The following is a 17166-nucleotide window of genomic DNA, read 5'->3' on the forward strand; positions in this document are numbered from 1 at the left end:
TCTCTTGCATCAATCTTTCTTCGTAGATTTTATGTGAGGGGCATTTATTTTGCAGGAAAACAAGACACAGTTTTGAAGAACTCCCTTCTCATCCAGCTTCCCATCTGCAGTTATAATCCTCTGATTGTGACCTCTGCATTAGTTGCCATGGCTGCTGAGCACAAGTTTACGACCTCAGGGCACGCTATGGTTTCTGGGGAGTGAGATGAATCCTGGGGCAGTATAGATCAGATTTTCAGAATCATAGGAAAGTGGGGAAAGGCAGGCTCAGGAAGCCCCCTCGGCAGAGGGCCACCACTCTGCAGCACTTAGGAAACACTTTCAGCTTCACTTCTGGCTGCTCTAAGCACGAAGATGCTGGACCGTGGCCATGGGGACATGGGCAGGCAAAAGGCTGTGTGATTGAAGACAAAGATTTTTTTTTTCTGTCCCTTGGACCCGTTTCCTGAGAGGCTGGGCTTGGTGCTCCAAGCGCCCCTCGAGCTGAGTTTTCCAAAATCCAGTGTCTTTTCTTTAACTGGTGGTATCTTCGGTCAAGCGGCAGGGAGTGGACCACTGGTGCCATTTCCTTAGCCTCGGACAGCCCAGGTGGTTTTCGGGAGCGGGCGCCTCCGGGCCACTGCGGCAGGGCTCCGGGTCCCGCGGAGGCCCCCCTCCCCTCCCCCCGCAGAAGCAAACAGGCTGGGCCAAAGAGCCCGGCAGAGCCTTCGCGGGCTGCAAAAACACAGCAGAGGGCGCAGAACCCACCAGCGCCGTGGCCTTGCATATCAATGTATGGGCTGGCTGCAGACCGCCAAGTTCGCTAAAAATGTCTCTGGCAGAGCGTCACTGGCGGACTTTAGGGGTTTCGGTTTGCTTCCCATTTAGAATCACCGCATCGCTCAAACCTTGTTTACTTGGAAGGGGAGGGGGCGGGGACCAAACCCACCGCGCGGCGCACACGCCTTGATCTCACATTCCAGACTCGAGCTGATGTGTGTCAGCGCGACATGGGGCGGGGGGAGGGTTCTCCTCGGAGGTTTCATTCGCCATCTGCACGTCACTCCCAAACTTTTCCTCCCTGCGCTCGGGGAGTCAGGTTGACGCGCCCTGGATGCGGGGCTCGAGGCGCGGGGCTGAGCGCGCTCCCGCGGAGCCGGAGCCGCAGAGGCTCCGGGGTTGGACCCGGGCTTCTCAGGTACAAGTTGGGTGCCAGGCGCCGGGGTGGGGGCGGCAAGGAGCGGCGGGTGGAGGTCTGGCTCCGGGCTCCGGCGCCCCTCCGCGTTCCGGCCGGGCAGCGCGGGCGGCGGCGGGGCTGGGCGTAGGGAGCCCGGGCCGGCGGAGGCTGCGCGCAGCCTCACTCCCCGCGGCGCTCCCGGCGCGGAGGCGGCGGCGGCGGCCCAGGCAGACAATGAACTTGCGAGCGCGCCGAGCCGAGGCAGGTTTGAGCCCCGCGTCCCTCGGCCCAGCCTCCCCTCGGCCCTCCGCCGTCAGCAGCGGGGCGGCCCCTCGCCGCCGGTCCCGACCACCTCCGGGCGCCCCGTGCGCCGGGGACCCCGCAGAAAGGGCTGCCCGGAGGCGGCGCCGGGGCTCGAATGCCCCCTCTCTGGCTCGAGAGAATGCAGCCGGAGCGCGGGGACAGGGGACCAGGAGAAGGGGTGGTGGCGCTGCGGACAGCCGGACGCCCGCGGGGGGCGCACGCCGCGGGGCACGCGCGGGCCGGCTGCCCAGAGGAACAGCCCCAGGAGTCGGAATCTGGGCGTCCCCACGCCGCCCCGCTCTGGAAGCTGCAGGCGGAGGACGGACGGACAGACACACCAGTGCTTTCACCGTGTGAGCGCGCGCTGGGGGGAGGTGGGGGGGGTCGGGAATTCCCCCAGCCAGATGCTTAGCTCCCCCGCGCACTTCGGGGAAGTTTCCAGGCGTAGCCCCGGGCAGGTAAGCGGGCATCCGCTTCTCTCTCCCCGAGTCCGGCTGGGAGCCGCCTGCCGACCTCCCGCTCCAGTCCCGCCACCGCGTTGGGTGGCGGAGCCGGGGTGGGGGCGGCGGGGGCAGGCACCGACGCCTGTGGGACCCGGTTCCGGGAGGGGACACCTCGGGGGCGCGCGTGGGAGGAGACGGGGGCGCGGCCGGGCCCAGAGCGGCCTGAACTTTTGCTCCCCGCCCCCTCCTCCTTCCTCTCGGCCCTCCGCCCCTGCTCCCGCCCAGCTGCGGGCCGTGGCTCCGGAGGCGGCGGGACTCGGGAGTTGCCGGCGCTTCTCGGCGGTGGCGTCCCCCGCCAGCTGGGCGCGACGAGCGGAGCGCGGCAGGTCTGAGCGGCGCTGCGCGGCGGCGGCTGCGGGGAGCCGGGGAGGCAGCGGCCGCGGTGCGGGGGCGACGCTGGCGATCGTGCTGGAGCGCAAGGGGGTCGGGGTGTGTGTGCGGGAGGCGAGGACGCGTGGCGCAATTGACCCTCGTGGAGGCCCCGGGGATGGCGGGATGGAGGCATCCGGGTGAAGGAAACCTCGCCTTTGGGTAATGAATGAAGAGCTGTGAAAGCGCCTTCCGACTCCTCCGGGCGAATGGATTGGCCAGCGTGCGCGCGCGTGTGTGCGTGTGTGTTTAGGATTTGGAGCCGCCCGGGTCCTGGGCGCGGCTGCTGGGCCGCCCCGTCGCGGCCCTGGTGCCCACGTTGCCCGCCCGCCCTGCGCCCTGGCTCGGCCCTTCCGACTGGAGAGGCCCGCGGAGACACCGAAGGCTGGGTTCGGGTGCCGGCCGTTGGCGGCTGGACGTCTGCGCCTCGCGGAGGGAGGTTCGAGAAGCAGGCAGCAAGACTGGGGCTGAGGCTGGCTCCTGGGGGCAGGGGGCATTTTCCCGTTCCCGGCGTACCCTGGGTGAGCTAAGGGCACGGAGTTTGGGGAATGAAGTGGTATTCTCAGGAAGCCCCAGGACGCCCCGCGAAGGCATTTGGCGCGCCGTTCAGTGAAATTGAGCAGGGGGGCTGTGGTTCTAGGCTCCTCCGTAGTGCCCCCAGCCCCTCTTTCTTTATCCGCTGCGGTTGCTGTGAGGGCAGCCACCCAGCAACGGAGCAGAAAGCCACCTTGAGGGCATCTGCATCCCCTGCGGGGTCCGGGAGAAAACTGAGGTCTGGAGATTGGCCCGAAGTTCCTCCAGGACCTTCCCACACGGCTCTCCATCCCAGCTTTCCTGCCCCCAACCCTTTGCAGAATCCTCCCTTACAGAACATGGTACTTATTAATTTTACAAACTGTATGTTGAATCAGGATGTTTTAATTGGTACCTAAATGTGTACCAGTCATAGATGATCTTGCTTAAAATACCATGTGAATAAAAAAATCTTTTTATTAGGTAGTTGTTGTTGTTTTTTATCAAGTAAGTTTTTCTTTACAATGCTTGTGGAAGATTGGCAGGAAAATGTTCTTCTTGCTTCTTCCTGGTCTCCTTCTCAGTGTGTATTCGAGCCAGAAGTGGAGCTGCAGGTCTGGCCTTCCCTTCAAGGTCTAGCTCCCCAGGAGAACCTTCTCTAAGGGCCCTGGGAAGGAAATTCAACCCTGTCTGTCTTTTCAGATCATTGCATGACTGCAGTGAGCTGGCTTGTGGCTGAAGCAGGCAGCATTAATTCATCCAGGATGGGGGGTGGTGGGTAAGGGGAGCAGGTCTGTCCAGAGTGGGTTACATCTAGGCCTTGCTTTTCTTTGATAACTAGAGCTTGTGACGCCTGAACCGCGGTCTTGGCCGGGGATCCCAGCACTGTCACTGTGGCGTCTTTCTGGGCTGCTTTCTGTACCCTTCTCTCCTCTGTTGCTGCTGGCCCTGGCCCGAAGAGAGGCTTTTGGTTTTCCAATGCCAGAAAGAGAGAAGATTAATCTCTGCATCTGGAAGAGGCAGTGTTTGCAGGAGAGGTTGGGAAGTGAATGGTGATTATTTGGTGTTGGGAGAAGAGCATTAAAAAAACTCTTAAGTTAACCGGCTGGGCCATGGGAACCCCACGCCCTTTGAAACTGCGCTGTCAGAAGCTTTAGATTAGTACTGGGTTGTGATTAGACTGTGGCTCCAAGGCCATCTAGGGCCCAGCCAGAAATTGCCCTTGCAAGGGTAGGGGGAGAGGGGGAGGGGAGGGAAATTCTCGAGGTACCCTGAATAGGTGAACCCACGCCCCACATACAAGGGGAAACTTTGACTCAGGCTCAGCCCATCAGAGAAAAACAGACTTGCAGGTCTTGTAAATTTTCAAGAGAATTCTCAAGCATGGATATTCAAGTGTGGGCTCCAATTCTAGAAGTGGAGTAAAAGGTTTGGGGGGTGCAGTGCCAGGAGGCTTGAAGCTTGACATCTGGCCCTGTGTCTGTATTAATGGGAGGAGTGCCCCATGGTCAGGGCGATGGGATACATGATAGGACACACGGCTCACACCTCCAAGGGCTCAGGGACTAAGAATTGGCAGGTGCCCACATGCCTGCAGCCACATGCCAGGCTCCTTCCCGTGCTTGTGGGCCGTGCATTCAGTCAGTAGCTACTTGATGCATTCCCTTCACATGGAAGGAGACCCTGTGCTCCAACTTCTCGTATAATTTCACTGACCAAACAGATCCTATGGCGGAGCATCTGGGGTTGGTACAGTGATAAGACAGGCCTAGTCCCAGCCCTCGCAGGAGGGGAGCAGACAGAAATGCCTGCACCAGCTTGTCAGATGTTTGTAAGTGCTGGAGGGATTGGGTTGTTGGGGATGAGTCTTCTCTTAGCAGATGTGGAAATTGAGGCTCAGAGTGGTTGGGTGACTTGCCCAAGGTCACACAGCCTGCAAGTAGAAAGTCCGCCTGGGTGGCTGAACCGCAGCCGCTGGGGCCTGTCCTCTTCTCCCACATGCTGTGCTGGAGCCTCTCGGAGGCTCCCAGGGGCACGTACAGTCCTTGTAGGCAGCTCTCACTTTTCCTGCCCTCTTGTTTGGACCCCGACCCATTGCTGCTGGGGCCTCAGTAGGTCCAGGATGGCAAAGATGCCGTTGGCAACCATGTGTCGGAGAGAGGAATTTTCTTAAATTCTCTAAGTGGAAACTGTGTTTAAAAGTAGTAGCTGGCCCGGGAGTGTCACTTACGTGAGCAGCCAACCAGCGGGCACCTCTTTAGCCGTGTGTCATATAGAAGTGATGCTTTCAGTCATTGTTGAGAATAATGCCACTGGTCCTCCCTTCCGGTCTGTGTGCTGGGAGGCTCGGGAGTGAGGTTCGCTGACTTCCACGAGTGTTTTGTTCTGTCGTGTGAAGCAGGGGATTGTGTTCTCACTTAGCCGGCCAGGTGTTTGGGAGACGGAATGTTTTGACGCGCACGGTGTATTTCTTTATTGTTCTCAAGTGCTAAGGTCTGGTTTCCTTCCTTTACAGTAGGGCCTGGGGAGAAGGTGACCCGTATTTTCACAGCATGAAACAAAGCCTAAAGGTGGCTCTTACCTAGTTAGTGTATCCCATCTAGATAGCTGGGAAGAAGAGTAAAGGTTTTGTGTTGATTTGGGCCAATACAGATTTTTTTCTTTTTAACCTGTGGGGGTTGGGGAGGGAGACATTTGGCCACGACAGCTGTCATTTGCTGGGTCCCTACTGGTTCCCAGCTGGCCCTGTGGCAGGCAGGTCAGGCAGGTGTCCCCCTTTGTGTCAGTTAGAGGGCGGGGAGGCCGTCGGAGGTCACCCAGACCGAGTTTTCAGGCATCCAGTTGTATGGGAGGAAGGAGGAGAAAATGATAGAGAGGAGGGAGGGAACGGAGGGCCGGGGCAGACGAACAACTGTGGCTTCCCCAGAAGGGGAGGCGGGTGTGAATCAGTAAGCCGTTAAGTTATGGGGAGGTGGCCGTGGAAAGCAGGTTCTCGGTCTCGGTCTCGGCTTGTTTCAAAGGGGACGCGAGGGAACCTCGAGCCGCATCCCTTTCATCCGTGACAGCGATGTGCAGCCTGGAGGCATGACCTCAGGTGTGGGCCCCGGGCCAGGTGCATGGGGCGGAGAGGCAGCGTTGGCCCCAAGGCAGCACCCAGTTACGGGGCGAGGCAGCGCTTACACAAGTCGGTTACGTAACGCTGCTGCTGAGAGCGAGGCAGGACCTGGGTAGCGGCTCTGAGCTTGGCCTTCATGCCCCAGCCCGATGGCTGCCGTCCTGTGCGTACGTTGACACCTGCCAGGAGCTTGGAGCAGCGCCCAGCACGCAGGAGGCACTCAGAGACGTCGGCTCCTGGGGCATTCTCAAGCTCTAGAGCTCCTAACCCGGCACAGAGAGTGTGTCCCTCAAGCTGCACATACAGCTCTGCATGAAGATTGTAGATCTGTCTCATTCTGGGGTCGGGGCATGATTTCTAGCAAATTCTACCTCAGAGGGCTTCTCTGACGCCGTGTAAGGCCAGGAGCCCCGGGACAGCTAGATCCTATTTGGCAGGTTGCTTCCCCTCCTGGGGCTGTTTCTTCATGTGTGTGAGGACGGGCCGGATAAACAGCTGCTTTGCGACCCTTTGAGCTCACACCGTGGGCAGGCTGTGGGTCCGTTCGGCTGTGTTCCCACTTGTCACAATGAAGCAGGGGGCAGGTCGGGCGGGTGTCGCCAGAAACGTGCTAGGGTAGCTTGCTCTTCAGTGTTAACATCTTGAGCCCCCCTCTAAGCTTAAAAGAGTCCTGAGCAGTCTTGCTGGGGCCCCCTTGCTGGGGCAGGCTCTCCCCGACACCCGTTTTACATTTCTAGAAGCCGTCCTTGTCCAGGCCTTTCGGGTCTCGGAAGAAAATGTGTTGGCAGATCCTCAGAAGCGGAAGCAGGGTGTCATTATAGTGGAAACCTGGACGCTTTCCAGAATTGTGTTTGGGATGAAAATATTGAAGCAGGCAGCCTAGTCACCCAGGTGCCTGAAAAATACCCCAACGTGGGCAAATGATTAGATGCAGACCAGGCGCAATTATTTTCTCCTGCAAATGTGCTGGAACTTGGTTGTTCCACATTTTCTCTTGAAATGAAGTGTGCTCCTACCCATCCGCTTGCTCCTTGCGGCAGGAATGTCAGTGGTGATCTGGGTGCAGGTAGGCAAGGCCCCCAGGGGTAGTGGTTTGGTCTCTCTCCGGGCAGCCCTGGGTCTCCCTTGTAGGGACCAAGAGCCTGGGCCTGTGGCAACTTTTCAGTGAGCTTGGGACCTGCATTCCAGACTCCGAGAGATCTGGGAAGGTGGATTATTGTGTCCTCCCCTTGCTGAAAGGGGCTGGTGGCTCTGTCTGCTCCCCGTGAGACGTTCAGCCAGCTCCTTCATATTTGCAGTGAACCAAGAGTTTGGTGCCTCGGTACTGACGTTCTCTTAGCCTGGGTGTTGAATCCCTTGGAGAGCCTAGGAGGGGGACAGTGCAGGTGGTGGGCAAGCCCTGGCGCCACCCTGACCAGGGCAGGAGTCCCTCCTCTGTTTCTTTGTTCCATTACTGTGACCCCGGGCAAGGGGTTTAAACTCCTTGTGCCTCAGTTTGCTCATCGATTAAAAGGGATTAATAATTTCTACGCTGTGTTGTGTTTTGAGTATTAGGAGTCATACAACTTAGGGCTCAAGGGGTCTCCCCAAGTTGAGCCCCTCTTCCTGGCATGAAAGAATCCCCAGGTCGGCAGCATATTACAGGAGTTCTGAGACCTCTGGGGAGAGAGGGTGGAGGAGGAAGATGGGTGGAGTTAAAAACGTGGCATTTGTCTCCGAGTGAAGCAGATGTTGGAGAAGGTGGCCAGACTGGTGGGCAAGTGGGCGACAGCCCTGAACTGGAGAGCACTGGGCACTTGGGCCCACGGCCCCCCAGCCCCCTCGCCTCCCTAGGCACAGGCAGAGCTGGAAAAGTGCAGCTTTCCTCCTGCACGGGAAGCCAGCAGGTGCAATGCCTCCTCTGGGTAGGAAAAGGTGTGACTGGGCTCCTCACATCCGGGTCCTCCTTCCACACTTCTGGGACAGTGTGGACACCACCAGGCGGAGACACACAGGCAGAGAGCTCCCCACGTGGAAGGAGACCTCAGGAGTGGCCAGAAGAGTCCCTTGCTGCCAGCAAATAGTAAGCGCTGAGCCCAGGGCCTGGCCCTTGGTGGGGGGGGGCATATGGGGCCCATGAGGACAGGGTGGGGGGCACGGAGGTTAGACAGCAAGGCCTGTCAGCTCTGTGTCGTTTTCTGCAGCGTCTGGGACTGATCGCCACAGTGAGATAAAGATTAGCCATGGACTCCACGGCTGCGTCTAACTGGAAGGTCGTTCACCTGGAGTGGAGGTGTGGGCTGACCAAGCGCCCGGCCACGAGAACCTTGTCTGCCTCCTCTTGGTACCCCCGTGGGGCCCCATGGCCCCAGTCACCTTCAGGAAACCTTTGCCAGTAACGCGTCCTATGTCTGCCTCATCTCCCCTGTGTCCCTCTCTCCCCCATCCAAGTGTTTCTTTCCTCCTCTGAGCTTCTGCATTCTACTCTGCTGAGCTCAGGCTTGAGCTCATCCCACTCGTGTCCTGGGTGCGGTCTGCCTGCCCCAGCCCGGTGAGCCTCTCAAGGGGGGTGTCTGGGAGGCCCCGCTCCTAGCCAGGCCCGCGCAGAGTCGGGAGAGACTGCCGTGCCTTGAAGGGATGCATCAATCTAAAAGGATTCTTTCAAAAGCCCATTTTTTCCTGGACTGTTATGGACGTTATGTGGGCCCCTGGGTGTGCACCCAGAAGACATAAAAGAATCCCCCCAGTTTGGTAGCAAGGTAACAGGAGTTAATGCTTGCCACTAAATTTTTGAAGGCGTCAAGGCCTAATGTAATAACCTTGGATTTCCTGGCATTAGGTTTTGGGCCATTAAACACTTTGTGTGTGTGTGTGTGTGTGTGTGTGTTGAGAGTCTTGGGGGAGAAGTGTTATGGAAATTCGGTTGGTGTTTCAGAAATACAAACAGGAGCCATCTACTCAGGGAAGAAATGTGGGGGCTGTTAGTGTTTCTTACAGCTGGCATAAATAGCTTCTTTTTACGTTCCATGTGCCTTTGTTTGGAATGTAAATATTTGCATTAAAAATATAAAGTATATCCTGGCGTATATTTATTGGGACCATAATTTCCAAACCCCAGATCAGACTATTGGTCTACAGAGAATTATTTCCTCTGATTTGTGAACCTGTTTGTATAAAAGGTCTTCTAAACGCACACACAGAAGACCATATTTGCTCGTGCACGTAAGGGATCTCCAGGATTTTAAGAGAGCGGGGTTGCCCTGGGGAACAGGGACCCAGTACTGGTGCTTCCCAGTGCCCATTTCAGATCATGCTGTCTGTTCCGCTGCCGCCACACTGAGGATGGCCGAGTGTTGGCTCAGGTCCCATGAGATTGTCTGTGGCTGCTCTGTCCTCAGGTTCCCCGACATCCAGGTTGGGGGTGGCTGCAGCTGGCTCACTCTGGGTCCCATAATCGGATGCTGGAATTCAGAACTGCTGTTGCTTTAGGACGATGTGGAGAAGAATGGGAGCTTGGTGTCCAGTCTGTGGTCTGGTGGAGGAAGTGGGAAGTTCTTATTTCTGGTTCACGGTTGAACTCTGAAGAATGTTATCTTCTACTAGATTCTTGGGGACAGTTTGACTTCCTCATTTGACTGGGAAGACCAGCTGTGCTTTGTCAGAGTCTTGCTGGAGACGGAGTATTACCACTTAGCTGGTCTCTGCCCTCTTCTCCCGGGTGAGAGGGTGGGGGCTGCGGTTGGACTGGGCCAGGACCTTTGTTCCTGGTGGTGTGTATGTGTGTGTGTGTTGGACGGTGAGGGGAGTTGTTCTCCAAACCCTCTGTGGCAGCCCTGGATGGAAATCCTGTCTCCCAGAGTCTCAAGAAGTGGAGAAGTGGAGGTCAGATGGCCTGTTAGCAACAGCCAGCTGGGCAATAGGCCAGCCCAAATCGAGGTTTGACCCCCACTATTCCATTGTCACGGGGTGGGGGATGGAGGAGAAGGGGGCGTAGGCATTCCTGGTCCCCGGTTTCCTGGTACCAGGGTCCGTCTGTGTCTGCTTCCCAGCCATCCAGGGTCTTTCCCTTGGGTGAGGCCCCCTCCTTCTTGGACACGGCACCTGTTACCTTAGCTCCGGACTTGGCTGAGGGAGCAGGAATCCTCTGTCTTGCCTTCCCCATCTCCACCTTGCAAGGGGCTTAGCGTCCTGACTATAGGAATGTAAGGCATCCCTGTGGAGGGGAACTTTTCCTTTCTTGGGCTCCCTGGATGTTGAGCCCCATGTGAGGGAGGAGTGAGGGCTGGAGGTAGTCTGAGGGGAGAGGCGGGCAGAGCTGGGATTCAAGCCCCCACACTGCCCCGATGGGCCATCCAGTTGGCTCTTAACTCTGACCCATCCATGAACATTCTTGATCCTTTTATCCCATTCCTTATTGTCCGGGCTTAGAAACAGCGAGCCCGTAGGAAGGACCCCCTCCTGTGTGTCTGGGTGTTCTTGTACTGTGGGAAGCTCATGGTGGCCTTTTTTGCGGTCATCTTTAGCCTGAACCACCGTGATGCGACCCTCCCTAGTCCTCTGTTGCAGTTCTTAATAAAGATCGTGTGATCCTGGGATGGCCCTGTGCAGCTCCATTGTGGGCCAGCAATCCAAGGGCACTGTTCCGAAAGTCAGAGGAAATAGTTGCTTTTAGGACATGTTGAACTTGCCTCGGCACGTTATCAGTTGGGATAAATACGAGAAAGAGGGACGCTCTGATTAATGAGAGTGGGAGCAGCCTGGCATTTGTGTCGCCTTAACGTTAGAGAGCTATTTGTACTCACTGTCGCTGTCTCTGCGAGAAGTGAAATGCGAGGGCTGGACGGGAGGCAAGAGTGGGTGCTCGATGTGACCTCCCCAGAAGTCCCTTCCAGGCAGAGCAACCCAACCCCGCCCCCACCCCCGCCACCTGCCCACAGGTAGACTGTGGCAAACCCACGGATCCTTTATGTGGGACAAAATTTGGCTCCGAGAATAAAAATGCTGTACTAAAAGCTAGGTGAAATTTCGGTTGCCATTTGGGTGGCAGAAAGGAAATTTGCTCTTGGCCGTTAAAACTGAAACAAATTGGTAAAGAAAAATGCAGGCCTGCCCACGTTTGAGTCAGCAGTGTTTTCGGTTTATGGAAGAAGGAGAGTTGCCCACTGAAAATCAGCTCTGTACCTTTTGGAGCAGCCGCAAAGCTGCAGAACTCTTTCGGGAGGGGGGTGTGTGTGCACGTGCATGTGGAAGTGTGTGCATGCGTGCGCGGGTGTGTATATTTATCTTACAAAGTTCTCATCTGACTTATTTTTAAAAATTACGCAACAGACTCTTTTCTGGTCCATTCAACCTATTCTTTTTTTAAATGGCTTTATTGAGATGTTGTTCGCATACCACACGTTTAAATTAAATCCACCCATTCAAAGTATATAATTCAGTAGTTTTGAGTATATTTACAGATATGTGCAAGCAGCACCACATTTAGTTTCGGAACATTTTATCAACTCAGATGGAAAGCCTGGACCCGTTAGCTCACAGCCCCCTCCAAGCTCAGGCTCAGCGCCCCGCCCCGCCCCGCAGCCCCGAGCAGGGAGGAATCTACTTTCTGTCTCTGTCAGTTTCTGTCTTCTGGACTTTTTATGACTGGAATTGGATAACGTGTGTTTTTTGTGGCTGGCTTCTTGCACTCAACATCGTTGACCCATGTGATGGTGTATCCCCTCCGTACTGCCATCCTTTTGATGGCTGAATCGTATTTGTCCTTTTGATGGTCGGAGCGTATTCCATTGTTTCGATTGAGCACATTCTACAGACATTTTTATGGACATTGTCTCCATCTTTGGCACCTTTGACTAATGCTTCTGTGTTATATAGAGCTCTCGATATATTCACAAGAAGGTGTTTGTGTGGACACGCATCCATTTCTAGGGTTATAGTTTATGAGTTATTTTTACTTGCTCTTTTTTTTTTTTTAATTTGCTCTTACTAATAAGATTCCTTTACTTTTTAAATTTTTTCCCCTGGCTTTCATGAAGGCTTTGTTCTCAGGTGGGTTTCAGCTGCATCACTCTGCCCCCTCTGAATTGTCTGAATTGTACAGCTTGGAAGGGCCTTCAGGGAATAGCCCCACTTTGTAGATGGAAAACTGAGGCCCCCAAGAGACTGCACAGGGTCAGGATCGAATCCTGGTTTTCAGAGTCTGTCCGCTTGCCCTGAGCGTTCTTCCTAAGCTCTTAGTAAAACCCCGGGGTGTCCTCTTGCCTGGTTTGGGACGGACCCTTGGTGACCACCTTACCCGAGCCCGCTGTTGTGACCCCTGCAGACCTGACAGGGGCCGGACAGTGGCTCATCCCCCCATAGCTGCCAGACCAGAACCACAGCTGGTGGTGCCAGTGCCTTCTCGTTCTTTTTCCCTGCGGCAACAGGAGGCCGACGCTTATCCGGGGAATAATTAAATTAGGAACCAATTCGGAGAATGAAATTTTATCTGATCTGGCTGAGCCCATAAACAAGGGGCTGTGGCTGTGACTTCAGGGTACATTATGAAGTTGTTTTTAAAGCATTACATTGGGCCAGAGCATTGCCTGAACCGTGCGGGCCTGTGGGGGCACCTCCTGGGGCCCGAGGGCGGCTGGCGCAGCTGGGGTTTCATCCTGGAGTGTCTAGCCATGTTACCAGACCGGGTTTTCATGTTCTTGATTCCAGGTGCCATTTTAGTTCTGATGCCTCGGTGGAAGTGCGTTAGGGCTGCGGAAAGGCCATCTGTCGAGATCCTCATGGACATATTTCATGTCGGTGTCACTGACACTGTCACGCTCCTCTACCCTGTAGTGAGAAGTGAACTTTGCAGGCAGCTCATGGGCTCTAAAGCAGGGTGCTGCATTAGAACCCCCTTTTCGAAAGCTTTTTGAAAGAAAGTCTCTGGTCCTCTGTCAGGCCTTTGAGGGTGGGCCCTGGGCATCTGTGCGTGTGTGTACCTGCATGTGCCTGTAGGTGTGGGCGACAAGGTAAGCTCATTAGCTGAGAACCATTGATGGGACTTAGCAGTGATTGTAATCATTCTTCTAAGGAGAATTTTGAGCTCTTCCGTGGCAAAGGGGTGGACAGATAATCTGCACCGTGATCCTCCGGAATGAGCCTTTTTGGTCCTCAGTCTGTGTTGGGACTTGGGTAGTGACTGTCTTTGAGTTTCTTGACCAGATTTCCCGGATGCGACCACCTTACGTTTTCCATCGCTCTGCCGGCTCTGTGGGATTGTAGGTCCATTTTCCTTCCTTGTGAACTGACCACCCACCACCTCCACAGCGGCCCAGCCCGAGACCCCGTGGTCTCCCGTGGTGCTTAGCTTCCTTTCCATCTGCCACTAAAGGTTGTTTATTCCTCTAAGACAGGAAGTGTGTCTTACTCAAGGTTATCTCTCCAGGGCCTAGCCTCTAAGAAGGATGGTTGGATGGATGGATGGATGGATGGATGGATTGACAGACGCATGGGTGAAGGGAAGAAAGGCAGGAGTACATCGGATAATCGAAAACCTTGACCCATAGCGTGGGGATGGCAAAGGTCTTACGAGTTCTCTCGTTCGTTTTCCTGTCTCGCCCACAGCCCTTTTACAGCTGGGGAAGCCGAAACCCGCGGAGCTGAAGCGACTTGCCCCTGATCCCTCATGCCGTTAGTGAATATTTGGGAGCCTGACCGTTCACCTTCTCCAGTTCTTCTGACTCAAGCTCTGTACCTCCTCTTTAGAGTCACTCTCCTGGCTGAGGACTTGCTTTGTGCCCGACACTGTCCTAGGAGCTGGGAATGCAGCAGGAGCTGGACAGATTGGGCCCATGTGCTCATGGAGCCTGTATTCTCCTGGGGATAGACAGACAGTGGACAGGTTCACAAGTATCAGAGCACAGAGAGTAGGAAGTGCCCGCGCAGGACAGTGGCTGATCAGGGAAGATCAGGGAAGGCCTTTCTAGGTTGATCCTTGAATAAGAAGGCATGGTCAGCTGAAGTGTCAGAAGATTGTCCCAGGCAGAGAGGCCAGCGAGTGCTAAGACCCCAGGAGGGGACCAGTTGTTGGGACCGGAGAGCTGGTCAGAGGACCTGGTTTCTAGCATGCTTGGGTTGACATGCATGTGTTCCTCCAAATTACCATCTACAGCTGGGCCTTCTCACTCACTGTGCATCTCGGGGTGAACACTTGTCTGATGCTGGCTGGCCTCAGCTGCTAGAGAGTTTCAGAAACACGGCTAGCAGAAAACCGGGAGAAACCCCATCCTCCTAATCCTCTCACTTGGGTTTGGCTTGTGAGCAGAGGTTTTTTTGTTTTAAGATTTTATTTATTTATTTGATAGAGCAAGAGACACAAGCAGGTAGAGCAGCAGAGGGAGAGGGAGAAGCAGGCTCCCCACTGAGCAGGGAGACTGATGTGGGGCTTGATCCTAGGACCCTGGGATCATGACCCGAGCTGAAGGCAAATGCTTAACCAACTGAGCCACCCAGGCGCCCCAACAGAGGTTATTTTTATGTAAACATATGCTCGAGGCTTCGGTGGGATGATCACAGTCATCCACACAAGATGAAAATAGTACCATGATATCCCCAAGGTGCCCGTGCTGCTGATGACTTGAGTATGTGACAGCTCTAAGCAGCCCTCTTGTGGGAGGTGGAGGGGGAGACCTTTGGTGGGACAGTGGGGCAGAGCAAATTCCTGGGCTGGTGCGGCCCCTTCCTTGAGCGTTGCTTTCCTGCCTGGCCTTGACCGAGACCCAGGCCTCCCTCAGGACTTGACTTCCGTCTTCCCCTCTCAGATGGAGGCTCTGCCTCCCTTCCTGTGCTGTCCTCCTGAGGTCCCTTCCCATCACCGGTTGCAACGTTGTCCCTTGGGGGCCCTGTCATTCTTTGTCCCTTTCTTGCAGTCCTCTCCGTCCCCAGCCCAGGTCCTGCCATCATCCCGGTGCCCGTGAGCTCCGTGAATGGCCTCTTTGGTGCTCTGGCCCCAGATCTCCTGCTTCCTCTCTTTCAGGATGCTCTGGGCCTCGTGCACACCCGGAGCCCTCCATGCAGCCTGTGGTCAGTCCCTGCTAGCGACAGGTGGATGACAGTTTTTCTTTTGTGGGAACCATGCCCGAGACCCCACGGGCCACCCTGATACGTAGTAAGGCCTCAACAGACGATTTCTACCAAGTATTTTCACAGACTTTACATCTCTCTCTGGTCCTCCCTGGACATCTTTAAGGGTGTCATGTTGCAAAGTTTTCCTATAAATGTTTACGAGTAGTTGTAGTAGATGTCCAGCTGCATTTTATATTGTTTGTGATTAGTTTTTAAACTCTGGAAAAAACCTATATTTCCCTGAGTTTTAGTAAATGGAAAAATAACAGAAATGATTTTTTCCCCCTGAAGAGCTTGATTTAGAATCATTCCAGATGTGCACTCAGCGTCTCTTCCCAAGTCCGCGTGGGGCTGTCCCGCCTGGAAACTGACTGTATTGACATGCTGAAAACTTGCCGAGAATCCTCCTCATCTTTTGGCATTCCTAGATGCTACCTCATAACTTTGTTGTAGCTTTTTATTTTGAAATAATTTTATACTCACGAGAAGTTGCAAAAAATAGCACCGAGTTCCTGTGTACCCTTGACCCAGCTTCCCGTAATGCTACTGTCTTGTGTAACCATGTCATCAAATCAGTGTTATCAAACCCAGGGGATCGATGTTGGTAAAACACTGTCACTAAGCTGCAGACGAATTCTGCTGCCACTTACTTTTATTAGATGTAGGGATCCACTGCACTTGAGGATTTCATAAACTTCAGTGTTACCATTCATCTTTTAGACCGTCCTTGGATCTCTTCCAACTGGCCATCAATTAATAATATTTTCCATCGGTCGGCTGATACCAGAAAACCCACGATGTGTGCATTTCACGTCTGCCATGTGCCCACACGGTGCTCTGTGGGACCATCACCCACTGGGGTGCAGGCCTGTAGGCAGGCTTCGTTCCCAGATCTGAGAGATTCTCAGCTCTAAGGGGCCCTAATAAACAGGGTGTGATAGAGCAAGGAATCAGGAAGCTTGAGTTCAGATAACGGTAACCAGTCATTGGGTGCTTGTGCCAGCCTTTGTCTACACTGTGTTTACTCTCAGCAGCCTTTGATATAGACACGCCTAACTCCCCCACTTACAGATGGAAAAACTGAGGACCGAGAGGTTCACCCTGCCCACGTGCTGGCAGCTGGTGAAAGGTAGAGTGGAACTCGAACCCAGCTAGTCTGACTTAAGAGGTTGCATGCTCTTACCTTACAGTGGGGCCTTCCTTGTTCAGACTTTGACACTTCTGGTCCCAGTTCTCACTGAGTGCTCTGTGTTTTGGGGCTTGACCTCTCTGAACCTCTTTTAACTGAGGTTCAGGTATGAAGCATGAGCGTGTGGCTGAGAACTTGCGTCATGTCCCTTCAATCCCTCCCTCTCTCCCTTCCATGTCTGTTCAGTTTCCGAGTCCAGTCGGTTTTACCAGTAAAAAACCAGGAGGTACTTTTAAGCTTGGGAAGATTCCCGCTGCCTAGTTTGGTTTGATGGGAGCTTCAATTCCAACTGAATTATGCTCTAGTGTATTTTAATTAAACCGTCTACAAGCCAATCTCTTAAAAATGCAAAATCCCTGCGCAGCACGCTGTGTGTGAGCCCCGCACGCTCAGCTGTGGGTCAGAGTGATGCTCGTAATAACCAGAAGGCGTGTGTGAGGCTGCTCACTGTCAGCCTCTCGGGCCGCATTAATTGTGAAGTGCCACCAACACGAGATAACGGGGGCATTATCAGCAGATACGTAATTGATTTTGCATTCTCCACCAAGGAAGGTTAAAATGAAGCTTGTTTGTAAATGTGTTTAAACCTCGCCGTCCTGAGGATGGCTGTGGAAACTGCTGGAGCGGGGCCGTTGGTGGAGGCCTTCGCTTCCTTTGCAGGCTGTGGAAGGAGCCCACCACTCAGCTAAGGCGGAGATTTTCCCATTTAAAGGGGCCAAGAGAGGGTAAGCTCCGGCTGCAAATTTCTCAGAAGGAGCCTCCCGTTGAGTGCCCGGTGGCTGGACTGTGGGATGAGTGTGTGATCGCATTAGTGTGATGAATTAAAGGGCCCGTATTGTTTAAAGCATCAGGCAAAGCTGGATGAGGAGCAGGGGCGGCCGCAGATCGGAGTTATGACCAACGGGCTCCTGGAAGTGCCTCGGGATGACCTCACTGC

General features: G+C 54.8%; 1 protein-coding gene across 3 annotated transcripts in view; it reads left to right on the forward strand.

The window, feature by feature from the left end:
* The first annotated feature begins 957 nt into the window (after nt 1-957).
* The window catches only part of CHST15 (carbohydrate sulfotransferase 15), a 75251-nt gene continuing 59042 nt past the window's right edge, over nt 958-17166 (forward strand). For 2 of the 3 annotated variants that reach the window (XM_004751755.3, XM_013055724.2), the window contains exon 1: nt 958-1177. The gene's annotated coding sequence lies outside the window, so the exon portion shown is untranslated. Of the gene's footprint in view, nt 1178-1313; nt 2289-17166 lie in introns of those variants that run through there. The other variant, XM_045069000.1, reaches the window with a different exon arrangement.

This window comes from Mustela putorius, unplaced genomic scaffold (assembly GCF_011764305.1).
Source record: "Mustela putorius furo isolate JIRA1106 unplaced genomic scaffold, ASM1176430v1.1 tig00003909_pilon_pilon_pilon, whole genome shotgun sequence".
Lineage (NCBI taxonomy): Eukaryota > Metazoa > Chordata > Mammalia > Carnivora > Mustelidae > Mustela > Mustela putorius.